Source organism: Oxyura jamaicensis, chromosome 3, assembly GCF_011077185.1.
Source record: "Oxyura jamaicensis isolate SHBP4307 breed ruddy duck chromosome 3, BPBGC_Ojam_1.0, whole genome shotgun sequence".
NCBI lineage: Eukaryota > Metazoa > Chordata > Aves > Anseriformes > Anatidae > Oxyura > Oxyura jamaicensis.
The window spans coordinates 42,898,482-42,915,747 of NC_048895.1; the positions used below are offsets into that span (position 1 = coordinate 42,898,482).

At 42.4% G+C, this 17,266-nt stretch overlaps 1 long non-coding RNA gene across 2 annotated transcripts; it reads right to left on the bottom strand.

The window, feature by feature from the left end:
* Positions 1 to 649: 649 nt before the first annotated feature.
* Positions 650 to 11,921, bottom strand: LOC118163455. 2 transcript variants are annotated; one of them, XR_004749063.1, is made up of 3 exons: positions 5,376 to 11,921; positions 3,967 to 4,217; positions 650 to 1,607 (listed from the first exon to the last, which is right to left on the bottom strand). It is a non-coding gene; the product is annotated as an uncharacterized LOC118163455 (long non-coding RNA). The 2 variants fall into 2 exon arrangements; XR_004749062.1 differs by having other exon boundaries at positions 4,637 to 11,921.
* Between the last annotated feature and the right edge of the window lie 5,345 nt (positions 11,922 to 17,266).

Sequence of the window (17,266 nt, forward strand, 5' to 3'; positions counted from 1 at the left end):
AAATGACAGGTCAGGATCCAGATATCACAAACTAGGTGTATGGAAGACAAATTAATAATTAGTCACGCGTGGTTTACACTTCTATTTCCTCCTGTAGTCAGGATGCCTTGAACATACTCTATTTCTCATGAGGCCTCTGGTTTTCGTCACTGATGTGGAGAAATAGAGATCAGATGATGCTGTTCTATGATGCTCTGGGAATGCTGCAAATTTTGGTCCTTTGGCTAAAGAGAATTTAGAAGTTACTGGGCATAATTCACACATGATACACAACTCCACATAGTGGCATATCCAAGCAGAAATTAGATTTTCAGCCAAAGATCGTTCCATTCTTAGGTGTCATAAAACCACATCAAAAAGTGTTTTTAAATAAAATTGTAAGGAGTCCCAATTTTGATACTTGTTGCTGTCTTTTGTCCCATGTTGCTGTTTTTTTTTTACCAGTTCCTGTCCTTGCATGGACTCTGTCTGAACCAGTGACTGCTGGCTATGATCTCTGACCCCTTAGTTCCTGCACCAGCCTTTTGCTTTTGTCCCTCTTTCAGCAGCTGCTACACATGCACTCTTGCTGCTGCCTTCCTCAGCTGTTCTTTAATATGCAACTCTGCCCTTTATTCTTCTGTAGAGAGGTCAGACTGCTAACTCTTCCTTTTTTATAGAGAACTAGAAAAGCAAACTTCTGACAGCAGGAGGATAAATATATATATACATAGGGGTGGGGAAGGGTAGCTACAACAAAATGCTGATTAGGATTGGGAGAGCAAGGGCAATGGGTTCAAAAGGAAGGAAGAACCAGAGAAGTTAAATATAGGGACTGGTATGTAGAGGTCTGTGAGTGTGGATGAGTAACAATTTCTCCACTGAAGGCATCTGCCAGCCAGCAATAATGTGCTTGTAGGTATGTTTCTCCTTTTTGTTCACAAATAGCAGCTACTCCAGTCAGAGCTCTGTTCTCTCTCTCTCCTTTTCACAATGAGGATGATACAGATTTTTGAAATAATTTATGCCCAGCAGAAAGCAATGAGAAGCAGTATGAAAATCCAAAGGCTGGGTGCATATGGCAAGTAGCCAGTTATATCTCTGCAATCACTATGGGTCTGATTCCTCTCTTATGCTGTTTTGTTTTTCTTTGTTTGTTTCACATTTTAATCTGTTGCCAAATGCTACTGGTTTGTGTTGTGGAGAGAAAAGACACAATCAAAGTCCGTACTTCCATATCAGAAATTCTGGCTTGGGATTACAGAAGGATCGTACTCCAGATAAATATTGACTTGGTCTGATAGTAAAATTGATGGGAGTTAAGATAACCAACCATTTATTTTCCTGATGATGCCAAAATCTGGCTTGTTCATGTCCCTCTTTAACCTTAGATCAAACTATAAGTCTTCTCCATAGTACATCACTGTGCTCTGCAACACTGGTTTTAAAATCTCCTGTGTCCTCTCACTTCATTAAATCAGATGTAACAGTATCAGTCTATTCTTCCTACCTCTCCAGTCTCATGTATTCTTCCCCATTATGTTAACTAGCAGAAAAGACAGGTGTTATTTAGACCCCACCAAATTCATATTGCTGCAACATCCTCCTCTTCAGAACGAGGCTTCTTTCTGTTGTAATTAACAAAGAAAGTCATCTTAATATTTCATATCAGCTGGTAAAAGCAAATCCACCAAAATGAAATGAGAAACAATAGTATGTTGTAGGAATTAATCATTCCAGTATTATGTGAAAATTCGTAGGCATAAAAGAACACGACAGAGTTTTGTGAGATAATTATGTAATAAATGAACCTCATGCCTGCAGCTCTCAACGGCATGGAACATCTTCCCTTAGTCTCCTTCTGCATCAAAAATACAAAACGAACTAAGGACTTCAAAGTGCCTTTTGATTTTTTTCCCCCATGCTTCCTGTGAGCTCAGTATAGTTCTGATAAGCTTTGGGCTGAATCATTTGCCTCTTCAAAATGATGGCTCGAGTGGCCTTTGTTACGGCTGCTCCACCGTTCGGTTCAGTTTGTTAGCCTCCCAGCAACAGGTTGCTTGCTCCTAACTTACGGTAACAGCTTCCCAGAATCTGATTACTGAAAGTAGATAGCCAGGGGATCAGAGCTACAGGCTTTAAGGGTATTTGTCTTATTATCCTAGTGACACTGAGCAGACTCTTCCCTTCAGTGAGACCTGCATCGGGGTCAAACCTTGAGGATGCCGCCTAAGCCGTGCCGAGGTCATTTGAGGTAAAAATGACGGAAGGTCTAAATCTGCAGGAAAAATTGCAGGGCAGAAATGAAGTGCTGCTGAAAAGGGATGCCTGCTGATGTGCACAAGTAGTAAGAATGATTTGTGCTTACGGATTGCAGAATATTGCAGATTCTCTAGCAGTCTGATACCTGCCTTGCAGTATTTTTGAGTGGGGATTAGTAGTCAATCATTTTCAAAAAGAATTACGTCTCCGCAAAGTTTTCAGTTGCAACCAAACATGGAAGTTTCTGTATACTACCATGTTCAACTAATGTTAATAAACATAATTTATGGCTTCTTTCTTCTGCATTCTCCCTTAATAAATCTACAGATTATTTTTTTTTCCAGGTTGAATACAAAAATCTATGAGATAACATATTTCCATAAGATAGATGCAGGTTACGCTGCTCAGAAGATAAATACTCTTCAGCTGTGAATGGCTATAATGTTTGCTCTTAAATAGGGGTAATTTTATATTCAGACATACCTGTGTTCCTGAAAAATGACCTTCCTCTCCCACCAATGCAAGCAGACAGACTAGTGCTGAATAATCAAAGGCAAAACTGAGGCCATAAAAGAATTCATATCCTTCAGTTAAGCCAGGCCAAATTCCATTAGCACCTAGCACCTCCCGCCTGTGCTGGAGTACTGCCTGGTGATGAAAACAGCCTGCACGTCTGTGCAAGCTCTTGGAAGGGGAGAGTGATTAGCAGATGTCAGTGGTTGCTCTACCTTCCAGCAGCTCAAGTTGCACAGAGTTCATGAGGCTAAAGTGCACGTCTGAGAACAAAATCTGAATGCTGAATCGCAGCTGAGACAAAGCCCGCGGTCAGGTATCCTTCCATATACCCAGATCTCTTTGTCTATTACTGAGATAGGTCAAGGACAGTAATTTAACAGTGCATAACATTATTTCTAAATAGTTTAGAGGAGAAAAGTACTCTTTGTAATTGAAAGTTCATTTAGCTAGATAGAATGTAATTACCTGGCACACTTAAAGGAGCAAAGCTATTGTGAGTCTCTGATGAAAACTGTCATCAGTTATTTAATGGCCAACAAGTGATTAGAATTTTTGTTTCATATTTCATATGAGAACAGCACATTCAGCAGCCCAGTGACCCCTGAATTCAATGCAGGGGCACTCAGCAATTACTGACTCAGAGGCAGATGTTCTGCTAGCTGAGTTATGTTCATTGCCTCTTGCAGCACTTGAGTATGTGGTTCCCAAACAGCAACAAGACCAAGCCTTACTTAGTATGGGAAATCAACTTTTGTAATGGTAGAGACGAAGGAATAACTTTGAAATATAACCAGCATTTAAAACTGAAATATGTTCCGTAAAGCAAACATAAAGCTTAAAAATAACTTCTTGGCTTAAGTACCTGTGATACCAGATTCTTACCCAAAGTGAACGTGTCAGAGAAATGCCATCAAAGCAGTTCACGTTTCAAACAGCAGAAAAACAATTCACACACACACACGCCCCATCAAATAATGCCCTCTCTCAAGCCCTCCAAACGGAGTGGTTGCTTCCCTGACTTCTACCCAACAGCTTTAGTTGAGCCTGTGAAGAAGGAGGATGCTGCCTCTTATCACCTGCTGAGCTCTCTGTGCTTCGCAACACAGTCACCCTTCTCAGGTTATTGCATGCAGGCAGACACCACCATCCCAGATAAATGCCTGAGCGGAGAGAAAGACATCCAAAGCACTGGGGGATCCAAAGACTCACCTCTGTGAAGTCCCTCTGATTTCCTTTGCTGCTCAGAGCTGTTCTTCCTTAGTAGAAATGCTGGGGGAGAACAGTATTGGCAACAGCCGTAGTTGCTGAATGAAAACTGTTCTGGAGTGCAATGATTCCTACCCGTACCTTATGCACCTGTTGTATTGTTGGAGACAACATGTAGCAGGATCAAACCATATGATAATTCAAGTCACTTCGCCATGTTACAACCAGGTGCCATCTGGAACATCACAAAGAACCTTTAAAAAAAAGAAGAAAAGACAATCTACAGTATATATTATAGTTGCAAAAGGAAACAAAAAATAAAGCAAGGCAAAACAAAAGACCAAAGCCCTTCCAGAGGGAAATGTGGTAACAAATATCCGCAAAGAAGGGAAGCTGTGAAAACCCGACATCTGTGCTGGAAATGAGATCAGATCAAGCCAATCACTGCAGCACTAATCAGCCAGCGACAGGAACAAACAGGTGTGCAAATTGGTTAAAAGGCAAGAACATGGATTTTTGAAGGTTTTTTGGCAAGTTTGGCAAAATAAGAATCATTCTGCCAAGGCAAATAGGAACTAAAGAATCCGTTGTCTTTCTTTGGTAAGTCAGCCAAGGAAGATGGAATCCTACAGAAACTATTTGAGGAGGAACCACCAGAAATACGAATACTAACAATGCCTGCACTTGCCATGAAAATGAGCTTTTGGTAACAGGACGTTGTTCAAGTTCATTGTTTCATAGACTCCTGTTTCTTTGTGTGCACTTTGCGCATCAATAACTAGCACCTTTGTACGGATGTATCCATGTAGTTAGGAAAAATTACATTGCTCAATATTTTTTTGAGTCTAATTCATCCGAAAAGTCAGTTTTAAGGCCCATCAATAACTTGATTTCTGCTTCCATCCAAAATGAACGCTAATGAGGCAAAAGCGGTGGAGATCTTTAACAGACCTTGCGTCTACAGATCTGAAAGGCAAAAGGAGCACATGTCTTCTCACTCACCTTTCTCCTTCAGCATTTTTTTAAGAACTGTGACAGGTTAAAAAACCATAATTTTTGCAAGGCCATAAAGCCACTACAATATGAAAAATAGGATTTAGAGTGCAACATTTACTGCTTTGAATTTAACTTATCATTTTTACATGGTCAGTTACTGGAGTACAATTGCTTTTTAATTAATTAGGAGTTTTCAGAACTTTTTGGAATACCAGTGACCTGAAATAACTTTAATATGCTTATCAATTCTTGCCAGTTTTCAACTTCAAGCAAAAAATAGCAAGAACTAGCTCTTTTATGTTCCAAACATTATGTAAGTGTTCAGAATAGAATCAGCATTATTCTGTCAGTGTTGCAAGAGCAGGTTTCGTGCACCCGGAGGCACCTGCTTCTTTGATGAAGTTGTTTATATTTACCAGCTCTCTTCTTGCCGAGTCATTCTTTGCTCTGACACTGCTGTGAGACAGCTAGAGAGAGACATCAGATGATAATTTTATATCACTTTGGTGAATTGTCACGGATCAGAAGATAAACAAGTGCTAACTTAAAAATACCATCATTTTTTATAATTTCAGAACTTAAATACGTTTCTGTGTCTGCTCTGGGCTTGTTTCTGATAATGAATTCAGTTATAGAGGGAGCTTGGTGAGGTCTTTGGGCTGGGATGAGCTCCCTGTAGAAGGCCTGCACACATCCTGCTCCTTGTGCAAGTGGTCCCCAACCCCAGTGTTAGGGTTTTGCAGACGAGAAGTGGACAAGAAACTTGGGAGCTGGCTGAGGAAGCCAAGCAGAGATGCTGACTGCTCAAAGTGGATGCTTGTTCTCTAATGAAGTATTGGTGGAAGTTGAGAGGTGAGTGACAGCCCCATAAATAGAGATCAGGAAGGAAAGACTGTGTCACTTGTAGTACCGGCCTGTGTAGAGCACACTGTCAAATAGTTTTATCACAGAAAATGTAGGGAATTTTAGGAGGGATTTCATTAAACTAAATATTGATAGGAATGTTTTATCACATTTCACAAGCACCCACTAAAATGTGTTGGGTTTTCTTAGCTGAGGGCACTTAACATGTGCTCTGCAAATGTTCCTGCCCAGTGGTACCGGGCGATCTGAAGGACTGCAGGCGAACAAGCCCCAGGCTGTGGTACAATAGCACTGTTTCACTGCCAAACCCCCAACTGTGCAGATAATCTGTCTTTAGCATCGTCCTGACCGGTTTTCAAGCACTAATCCTCGCCCATACAATTGAGTGCACCTTTCTCAGTTTTAATCTTCTTCAGCTTTCCTCAAGTCTTTTGTTTTGGTCACATAGGAATATCTCTACCGCTGCAGACTGAAAAGCCTGGTTTGAAATAACCACTCCTTTTCCTCAAAACTTCTCCTCGAAGCATTAAGTGTGCTGCCACATCCATTCGACCATCGGCATAGCAGGAAGATAGCAGGTTGCGTAACGCACTTCTCTAAATCAACTCGAGCAGATGGGAAGGCAAATAGCTTGAGCCAGCAAAGCGCAGCTCCCCTTGGGCACTTCTCAGATGGCGGTGGAAGTGGCAATGCCCTGCTGTCTCAGTGTTGTCCTCTCAGGTGACAGAGCCAGCCTTGCCTGAAGAAAGCATTGTCCCCCTCTGGCTCTTCTCCTTCCCATCTACAGAACTGCACTTTTAAATGTTGCTTGTGTGGTAATTTTTCTCAACCACCATGCGCTGCTTCATTCTGACGGGTATTTAGGTGAAAAATAAAGGATAAATAAATAATAGGCCACTTAAGTAAACACACAAGTAAAATATAAACAAGAACAACGTAGGTTAAAAGATGACTAAAAATAGTGGTATTAGTAAGTCTTTTAATGTTTTATGCTCATGAGGTAGGTAGCCCACAGCTGTAAGAGAAAATCAGACCTTGTTTTTTCTTGTGTTTATTAAAAACCCACAATCACAACTGATTAATTGATCAAAACCAGAAATATAAATATCAGAGGAAGGAAGCACTACGAAGCTAGCCTGAACACATCACTGCACTCTGTTGAAGTCTTACAGGAATAAATTTCTGTTTAGCTCTCATCATCTGTTCTTTGGTGTGGAAGCAGATGGTTGTATAAAAACAGTTGAAAGATCAAGCTAAAGCTGACTGTTGTAACGGACCTGCAGAGAAAGCACGCTATATTTTAAGACAGTTGAAACTGAATCCATTAGCTTTGAGCAAAAGTTTGACCTGCAAAATTTGCTAATGCAAAATGAATTGCATACATGAATGTCAGTCAGTGGTGGTATCATGCACATCATTTTAAAGCACCGGGTGAGATAGGCAGTGAAGGAGGGACCCTTTAGCACCCTTGCCCCAGGCAGAGCCATGGTTCATACCTAAGAACCTGTCGAAAGGCTGTAAGAAGATCCCAGACCATTCTCCTGTCCCTGCTTTGATAAGACAGCAGCAGTATCTGACCTCTTTTTCTTCTTGCACTTCACCCAAAGACTGAACTCATTTCCAGCCTGCTTTCCTTGTATAATTTATTTATGTCAGTAGCTGGGAAATTGCTATCTACTTTAAGCTTTTAGGATTTTCAAAAATACTAAAGCCCCATCTGCAAGAATATTCCCTTATGTATGCCCTCTGCAACTTGAACCATGCTAGACCTACTTTAGGATGACTGCAATATGGGTCAAAGGACTAATAAAGCTGCAGAGGGCTTAGAGTGTCAGATACTTTATAGTCCAGGGACAAACACTGAGACAGCCTGGGGTGGCAAGGTGCTGAGAAAGACTTGAGTCTTTCCAAGCTGTCTTGGTCCTGATTGCCTGTATATGCAACAGTTGGGTTAACTGAACTTTGAATTTCCAAGCTCTATTTCCTCCCTATCTCCTGTTTTTGCTCTGAGGTTTCCTAAGTTTTATGCCACCCTGTTCTATGTTGCCCTTGCATCTTAACCCAGTGCTGTGCATTTCCATCGCTTTCCTGAGGCTCCTTTAAATGAGTCATTCTGGAGCATTTTGCTGTACTTCCTCGTCTTGCAAAGGTTGAATACATTTATCCGTATCTTTTTGAAGCCTCAGTGTAATACGAAGCACCAGGGGAGCCCTTCTGGCTTTTATTTTCTCTGTGGGAGTCCATGCTCAGTTTATCATCTTTGCAGGATGCCATGTGAGCAACAGAGTTCATAACTGACACGGGAGGCTTGAAGGGGCTATCGCTATCTGTGCAGATAGAGCCTATACATATTTCATCACTTTGGCAGGGGTTTCTGCTGGTCTTGTGATCTTTGCAGGGATCCTTCAGGGAAATTCAATGAGGAGAGTCTAAGGAGGGATTGGAAGATGAGAAACATAAGGGCAGCTTTGTGAAGGTTGTGTTGGTGGTAGAAAAGAGAGATAATGACATTGAAAAAGAAGTAGTGAAGTAAGAACAAGGTGAAGAGATAAGAAGAGCCTCTTCTAAGGTTAAGACTTCTGCAGAGAAGAAGGATCTGAGCTCAAAGAACATCAGGGATTTGGCTGGAGCAAAGAAAATGGGGTAGAATAGGCGAATGCCATGTGTTTGTTCAGGGGATATCACCCCAGTAGCTGGGTGAGCTGTGTAGCAAGGGATAATGAAGGAGAAGTAAGGAAGAAAGATGTGCCACCAGGAAATGAAAAGTTTGCTGGAAACAGTGCTGAGGAAATAGGACCACCAAAACAGTTATTAAAATGGTCATTGAGGAAGAAAGGAGAAGCCCAAAGGGGGAGGGGTGGGAACAAGAACAGTTATGCTGAAATGCATGCAGGGAAGAGGGTGCTCTCTGATTCCCCTATTTTTCCCAAAATTTCAGTTAATGTGCATAGGTAATACATGTTTTCGGGGACATAGTTTAGTGTGTAATATTGGTGGCTGGGGAACGGTTGGACCAGCTGATTTTGGAGGTCTTTTCCAACCTGAATGATTCGGTGATTCTGTGCGGAGTTCTTATTTTCCCACTCTCATATCTCTGTTTGCATCTTTGCATGTAGCTTTGCCATGCTTACCCACTTATACGTGACTTATTTGGCATTACCCTGCAGCGTTTTCACAGAAGTTGCAGCTGCGACAGGATACAGCTGTCAAAACCCTCTGACAGCTCCCAGTGTGAGCAGTCTTTGGTGGACGGTAACTGATGGACATTTCTGACACCCTCTTTCTCAACAGCTGCAGGAGCTTCTTCTTTATTTCTGCGTATACCTCCGGATCTGACTTTTGTCAGCTACGGAATCGCTTCTGTCACTGAGAGCTGCTGGGGGTTTCCAAACCACACGCCTAGAGCTAATGTGCCATGGCAACACAACGGGCCTGGTGAAGGCCTCCTGTGTGCCAACCTCTGTGGACTGCCTTTGAGGGAAAGGTCAGGATTTCATCTGTTTCACCAGGTGTTTGTCTGGAGGAGCACGGAAAGATGGCATGGCTGGGGTTGTGTTTATTTTGGGAAAGGCTGTGTTTTCTGTCTGTGAGAAGGAATACGTTTGGAGATGTGTTAGTGTTAAACTGGAGTTGTGCTCTCTGAAGAGTCTTGTAGACAATGTACCTTATCTGCCTGTAAAAGGAATGAGCAGGTACATGCTGGTGCTGCACAAAGCCAGTGTCTGCAACAAGAGCTCAGCTCTTCATTGACAAGCAAAGTGCAGCTGACATTTGCACAGGACTTTGCAGCAGTTCCTCACACAATATTACACACATTGGAAAAAGCAGTCCCTGAAGAAACAGACGAAGACACATTCCTTGGGGATTACTCTGTGACAAGACTTCAGAATACGTCAAGGAGCAGCGCACAGCATCTGTAGCCAGAATCGGGGAAGCAATAACAGTTCTCTTGCCCAAGGCACGGCAGTCACAAACGGGCAGCCTGCCTCTGTGAAACTGGGGAGGAGAGACAGTTAAAGGCAAACCCTGACATTTGGAAATTAGTCAGCCACTCCGTATCACTCCTGCTTGCCTGCCTTTTTGGCAGCAGAGTAGACTGGTAAAAATGTTCTCCTGTTCACAGACAGTTTGGAAGCAAACTGGCAGATCTGTAACTCGAGCATATGTCAGCATTACCTTCGATCAAAATGCCTCATGGAAATACTCATTTTAGTATCACAAAAAATAAAGATATGGTTTATCATTTAGCCCCACTCTTTCTCGTCTTGCTCCTTCCCCCGAAGGAACCTCGAGCACACCTTAGTCAAGGGGAGGCAGATTCAAACAAACAACTCACAAAGCAGACACAGCAGCCTCCCAGGGCTTTTACTCATCTCCCACCAGTTCAGTTCTACCCCAGAATTCTCTGAGGCACCCAATTATTCTAAGGATAAATCAATTTCCACCCAAGAATCCATTTCATATCCTCATATAGCCTGAACATGAATCCAAGGCTCGCCCTTCTCAAAATTGTTGCCCATCTCTATGTCAAATGTTGCCTTTGCAAAAATTCTCATCCCAGTTAATCTTTTCCTTCTCCATCCCTGTCCCACTGTTTTCCCTTTCCAGTGTCACATGTGGCTCAGGATCTTAGCTCAGCCTCCTTCCCCATGGAGGTCACAAGTCCTCAGGGTGAAGGAAACTGCTGCTGAGAGATGAGGGAGGGGTGAGAAGCAGTGAACCCCACATACACGTGAGGTAGACAGGGCTCTTCTCAGCTCTTCTTGCTTTCAGATGTGTTTTTTGTCCATCCTGGAGCTCTTGGGTGAAAGTGAAGTAGGGGCTTTTTTCCATCTTGTTTGGTGAGGCAAGCAGACAGTCAGGTAGGGCAGAGGGATGGGTGGCTACAGACTAAGAAGCAAATAAAAATCTGAAGTCACTGCAATCAAGTTGCACAAAGCCAGAGACTGACTGTGAGAGAGACGTCAGAGAGCTTTGTGCTACCATTAATGTTAGAAAATAGGTTTTTGCTATTGTTCTGTTAGAACCCTTGGGCTTTGACAAACACATCTTTCAACTTTTTGTGTCTTCTTTCTCTAACAGAGCTCTCTTTCAACAATTCACATAAATTCTCTTTGGGAGCTGCATTTCTGTATTGAAATAATTGGGATCTTAAATTATTCCCATAAACTGTTAGACAGTGCGGCATCAATCATGTCTGTCGTAAAAATTACGTCTACCTTAGCAGTAGGAATATTGTCTCAGGAGGGGAAAGCCAATGCAAAAGAAGCAACATATACAGGGAGACAGAATGCTTTTTATTAGCCCAAATGATAGATCTGAAGAAAGGCCATTGCATCAAGGCTTGTCCATTTTCTTCAGTACTGCAAGCTAATAAAAGACACTGCTTCTCCCCACTAACCTTATGTTGCTGACAGTACCTGTGCTTTGATCAGGGTCTGCAGTTTGCTTCAAACATCTCCCCAGGACATTTGCTTGTTTTAATCACCACTGGCTGTCTCTTTTGCTATCAAAGGAGTTCCTTTTGCTAGCTTTTGATATGGGGAATGCATTACCCTGTAATCAAAGTGATGTTAACTCATTCCTGGGCATCTGGAAAGAAACCTTGAACAGCAGTTAGTGGCTAAATGTAAAATACATATTTATTAACAGCTGCGCAGGCTGAGCCGTGTGTGTATATAATGTGTTTGTATGTATATAGTTTGTAATGTATTTGTGTTGCTGGAATATGAAGACAATTTCTTTTCTATAATCAGATGCAAGGCGTGCTATCTTTTTAAATAGAGATGTAAAATAGAAAATTTTATTGAGTAGGAAAAATAGTCTGCATTTCTTATTATATAATACCATTCAACTGAGTGTCTTAAAACATCACAAAAGCACACCTGAATACTTCCAGAGATCTTGTGACTGTTATTGCAATTATTAGTAGTGGACTGACAAATGGCACAGTAAAAATACTAGACGTTTTAAATATCAAAGTGGAGGAAACAAGTAGAAGAAAAATCATAAAATCACAGAATCATTAAGGTTGGAAAAGACCTCTGAGATCATCTGGTCCAACCGTCCCCCTACCACCAACGTCACCCACTAAACCATGTCCCTAAGTACCACATCTACTATTTCCTTAAACAGCCCCAGGGATGGTGACTCCATCACCTCCCTGGGCAACCTGTTCCAATGCCTAACCACTCCTTCTGAGAAGATTTTTTCCTAATATCCAAAAAATGCCATGCTGGTCTCTGTTGGGTCACCTTAGCAGCCTCTTCCAGAATTTCTGCAGCTCTTGTTCACCCCTAGTTCCCGTCCACCTTCTCTAGGTTGTGGTAGAGCTACATAAAAGCAAGCTGGAAAAAGCTCAGAACTGACCAACAGGTATTTCTTATGCAAAGATGCTCAGGCAGAACAGGTTTACATGCATTTTTAAAAAGTTTCAGCTTAGAAAGTCCCATCTTTTGCCCGCATGGGGGATTTTTGTCAGTGGTGGTTGCACCTTAGTGAGGATCTGTCACAGAAACTGTTTTCTCACCAAAAGAATGATGCACCCCTCTCCTCCCTGTCCTGCACAGCACCACTCCAGCTCCTAGCCAGAGCCTTTGCTGTTGTTTCAGCAAGCCGAGTCCCCAGAGGTGGCATTGTGACCATCCACCATGAAGCCACCTGAGGGCTTGCATGGGCCTGACCTCGTCCTCCGGGCTCCCTCTGCTGTCCTTGGAGAGGCACAGGCCGGGGACTTACACACACGTGTAAGTCGTGTGTTATTATAAATGTGTTATTATACATATATTATATATGTGTGTTATTATATACATATATATAAATGTAGAAATGCATGCAGAACAACTGAGGTACCTACCTGAGCATCAAAACCCTTACCGCAACAGTCACAGTGTGGTGAGATGTGTCCCACCCTCGACGACTGAACTCCAATTTGCTGCCCTGTGCCCTGTGCACATCACAGATGGAGATTTTACTAAGAAAAACAAAAACAAACAACAACAAAAAACACCCAAACAAAAAAAATAAAGCCAGAAGCATTCAGATAGGAAACATTCCAATTATTACAAGCAAATGTAAATCACCATACTGTCCTCATACAAAATATGTGCTGTGCTGCTAAATGAGCCACTGCAAATTCTTTAATATTCCTGATTTTTGTCACTCAGCAACTACTGTGGTGGTTCAGCAGTGAATAGGCTAAACTGCATTTTCCTAGCAAAAAATAATGAAAGAAAATGCAGAGATAGAGATGTAGAAAGGAAACAATGAAACTGGTGGCACAGCAGGACGGAAATGAGGAGAAAATGAAGTTTGGCTGTCTGAAAAGGTTAAGCTGCAGGCAGCACTCCTGGAAAAGGGATCAGGGGGTCACCATCCTATTAGGAGATCAAGGGGAGGCAACGTTGTGAAGCAAAGTGGAATAATTTAAAGGAATAGTGAGAGGGAGAGATCAGGACAGCACAGCATACTACCAGGGCAGAGATCTGCAGAGTTTGTGACAAAGGAGTATGGTAGGATTGGTATAATGTCTATCGTCTGAACAACCGGATGGTTATAGAAAAGTGCCAGCACATACTTTGAAAATGCACGATTTCTGCTTGCATTTAAAACTGGTTTTGTCCTAGGGGAGGTAGCTCAAGTGAAAATAAAAAAAATAAAGGAATACAAATGACTCGTCAGGCAGACACCCACTGCTTGCCTTGGCAGCCTGGCCAGATGGTCTACCCTTTCTACAGCCAGATATCGGAGTGCCCCTGAGCAGCAGAGCTCATCTCGGCAAGTGCTGCTTCTGTGCAGAACTGCCTCCGTACGAACGTATGCTCACCTGTGTGAGGAAAGCCTTGCATGCATCTGTACAATACATATATGCAACTGTCTACAAAACTGGGGGGAATTCTTTTAGCTCCTGCCTGATTTTTTTCTCTTCCTCAGATTCTCATTATCATTTTTTTTCATGTCTGTTTGGTTACACTCTTTTGTATTCTCTCGGTATCCATTACTGGCTATTGTTAAAGACAAGAGGGACTGGGTTCATCTTTGGGGTGCTGTGATACGGTCTTTTTTATGTTCTTCCTTGAGTAATGCCTCACTAAAAATTAAAACATTTGGTAAAAGGACAAGTGAAATAATCTGCTGCATTCTTCTTTCTTAGAGTAACAAAAAAGCATGTATGTTACATTTTGTTTGAATTAAGGCTGTAATTGTATACACATTTCTGGGGCTGTGATGTTTTGTAAAGTGGCCACAGTATTTCCTGCACATTTTTCTTTGCGTGAGGAGTTTTTTCGTTCTGTTAAATTGCATATCCATAGAGGATTTTGGGGCACTCAGCCAGTCAATCCAATTTGGAGTTGGATAGTGGCTGTTGTGGACTAAGTCCCTTATCTGTCCCCTTCAGCTGTCTTATTTCTCTGCTATTCACGGAAACGTAAAATTAAAAGTGGAATCAACTCAGAGGCAAGAGCCCAGCAAGAGACTTAGGAAGAAAAAGTTAAGCGGGGAGATCTCTCTGCAGCTGGGGTAATGTGCTGACATCTTTGTTTTTAAATATGCGTGCAGAAGATTTTGTATTTCACATATATTACCATTTCATTTATCTTTGTGGGTATCAGAGCAAGTATGAGGAGAAAATTGAAATCATATTGATAATGCTTTTTTTTTTTTTTTCTTTTTTTTTGAAGAATGGGATTTATGGAACTCTGGTTTACCACATGCTGTGTACTGAGAAATTATTAAGCTAGAGGAATGAATAGGGGGCCTGAAAATGGCTTGGCCATTCCTACAGGGCTATAGCAGAAGCAGAAGGAGGAACCGGTTAGCATATATACTCAATTCCATGCATACCTCATATTATGTCCACACTATGGTGGAAAAGGAGCTTCTGCTATTGGAATCAGTGGTTACAATGGTGCAAAGTCAACGTAAATAAGAATTTAAATTTGATGGACCAGACTGTCTGGTGTGCTTTATAGGATGCACAGATGTCTTTGCACCCTCTAACTCTGGACGAGAGAGGGCTTTGTGTTTCTTCTAGCCTAATGCTTCTCAGCGCTGTAAATGATGACAGCTTCATATGTCCCTTGATGGCCTATATTACAGGGGATGCAGAGGGATCCACTCATACCAGAAGGAAAAGGGAAGCAGCATCTCTACTTATTTAATAACGTGAAATAGATGAAATATTATATATTATTTTGTATACTATATTATTATATTATTTTATAAATTATATATAATTTATATATCATATAAATCATATATCTTATTGTATGATTTATCATATCATATAAAATAAATGAAAATAAAATGTCACAAAGGGAAAGAAAGTACAAAGGCAGGAATAAACTGTTTTTCAAATCAGAAAATGTAATGAAGCCATAAAACCCACTGCTGACGTGAGTGTGGTTGATTTGGCTGGCTTCCACTTCCTCCCTCCCACTGGGCACCTCCGCTGGCTGCTGAGAGAGAGGGGACGTAAAACTCAGGTACGTGAGGTGCTGTGTTGACAAAAACAAGTATATCAAGCTTGGCATCTTGTGGACCTGCCTCCCCACCTAATTAATGCTGGTGTCTCAGGCCATGGTCACACTGCTCTTTGAATCACCCTCAGAGCTGCTGCTAGGGGCCACTCCCTTCCCCTCCTGTCCTTGTGGAGTCACCAGCATTTGGGAATCAGAGCGCTGATGCTGGAAACCAGCCCTTCAGAGCCCTTCAGAAATATCTTGTGGCTGTGAGAACGGGTGGGTAGGTGCGGTGGCACAAAGGATCTCCCTTTACAGCAGTGACATGGATTTACACTAGATTACAGTGCTGGTATAGTCACCAACTGATGAGGCAAGAGTCCCAGCTGGGCCCAGGCCTGTGCTCACAAGAGACCTCTTCCGTCTTGACTCTCTGATGCATACAGATGTCTGAGTTCTTGCTTGCTCAACAGAATCCAAGCTAAAAAAAGAAGGGCAAGCCCAAGGCAGTCCCCACACCTGCAGCCTGCTCCAAAGGCTCTCCATCTGTGCCTCAATCATGATTTTATCCTACATTTCTTCCTAGTGACCCTGCTTCCTTGGCTCTTATTCCTTGTTTCTCCATGCAGCTTCCAAGTCTCCTCCTGATTTTCGATGCTCCTGGATGATATTGCAAAGGATAGAGGAAGCTTTGATCAAACCCACTTGAACTTCATGGGAATTTTATCACAGTAGCTACAGCCAAGGAGGGTTGCAGAGGTCTTCAGGTCTTTCTCCAGTTTCTGGAGGCCTTGTGAGAGGTTTTGATCCCTAGTTACTTCCAGAATAGAAAAACAAAGCCCATCTGCTAGGATATTTATAGATTATTTATGGCTCAGGGAAATTTCCTCACTATCTGTTATCTTTTGCTAAACAATGATAACATTTTCTATCTTTTCTTATGTAAAGTAGAGCTGGAGTAAAGCTACTTAGGAAGGAAAGCCTCCATTCTTGATAAAAGACCTTTCTCAGTGAGTCACAAAGCAATCAGCTCCCTAGCTCAGTTCACAGTATATTGCCTGCTCTTTCAGGGACAAAAATTCACTATCCCCTTTATGTAAGTATTTTCTTTGTATGTGGAGAGATTGCCACATGGTGGCAATTTACATCCACTTTACAATTGTATACACAAATACCTAGCCTAGCCTAGTTTCATTTTCAAGAGTTTGTTGTTTTTTTTCAGCCCATCTTGTGCTCTTAGGAAATGCTAGCACTTTGGTGTTAAGATCATTTGTTCTTCTTCTTCCCCTGTTTTTGTTGAGGGTGTTCATCCCTCTCTTCTCACCCTTGTCCCCCTACTATGCTTTGAATACCATCATTTCCCACTCTACTCTGCAGTGGTGCGGCGTCACCATGAGTACTGTGTGAGTTTGGGGCACAACAGTATAAGAAAGATATAAAACTGTTAGAGAGTGTCCAAAGGAGGGCTACAAAGATGGTGAAGGGCCTAGAGGGCAAGATGTATGAGCAGCGGCTGAAGTAATTTGGTTTGCTCAGTCCCGAGCAGAGCAGGCTGAGGGGAGGCCTCATGGCGGCCTGCAGCTCCCTCACGAGGGGAGCGGAGGGGCAGGCGCTGAGCTCTGCTCTCTGGGGACAGCGACAGGACCCGAGGGAACGGCATGGAGCTGGGACAGGGGAGGGTCAGGCTGGGGGTTAGGGAAAGGTTCTGCACCCAGAGGGTGGTTGGGCACTGGGACAGGCTCCCCAGGGCAGTGGTCACAGCACTGAGCCTGAAGGAGTTCAAGGAGTTTTTGGACAATGCTCTCAGACATCTGGGTTGATTTTTGGGTGGTCCTGTGTGGAGTCCGGAGTTGGGCACTGTGATCCTTCAGTGTCTCTTCGAACTTGGGATATTCTATGAGTCTATTATTGTTTTCTACCTCCTCCCAGTCTTCCTGTGAAAAGTTAATACAGGAACGAGTTTGGATTTTACGTACTCCTTG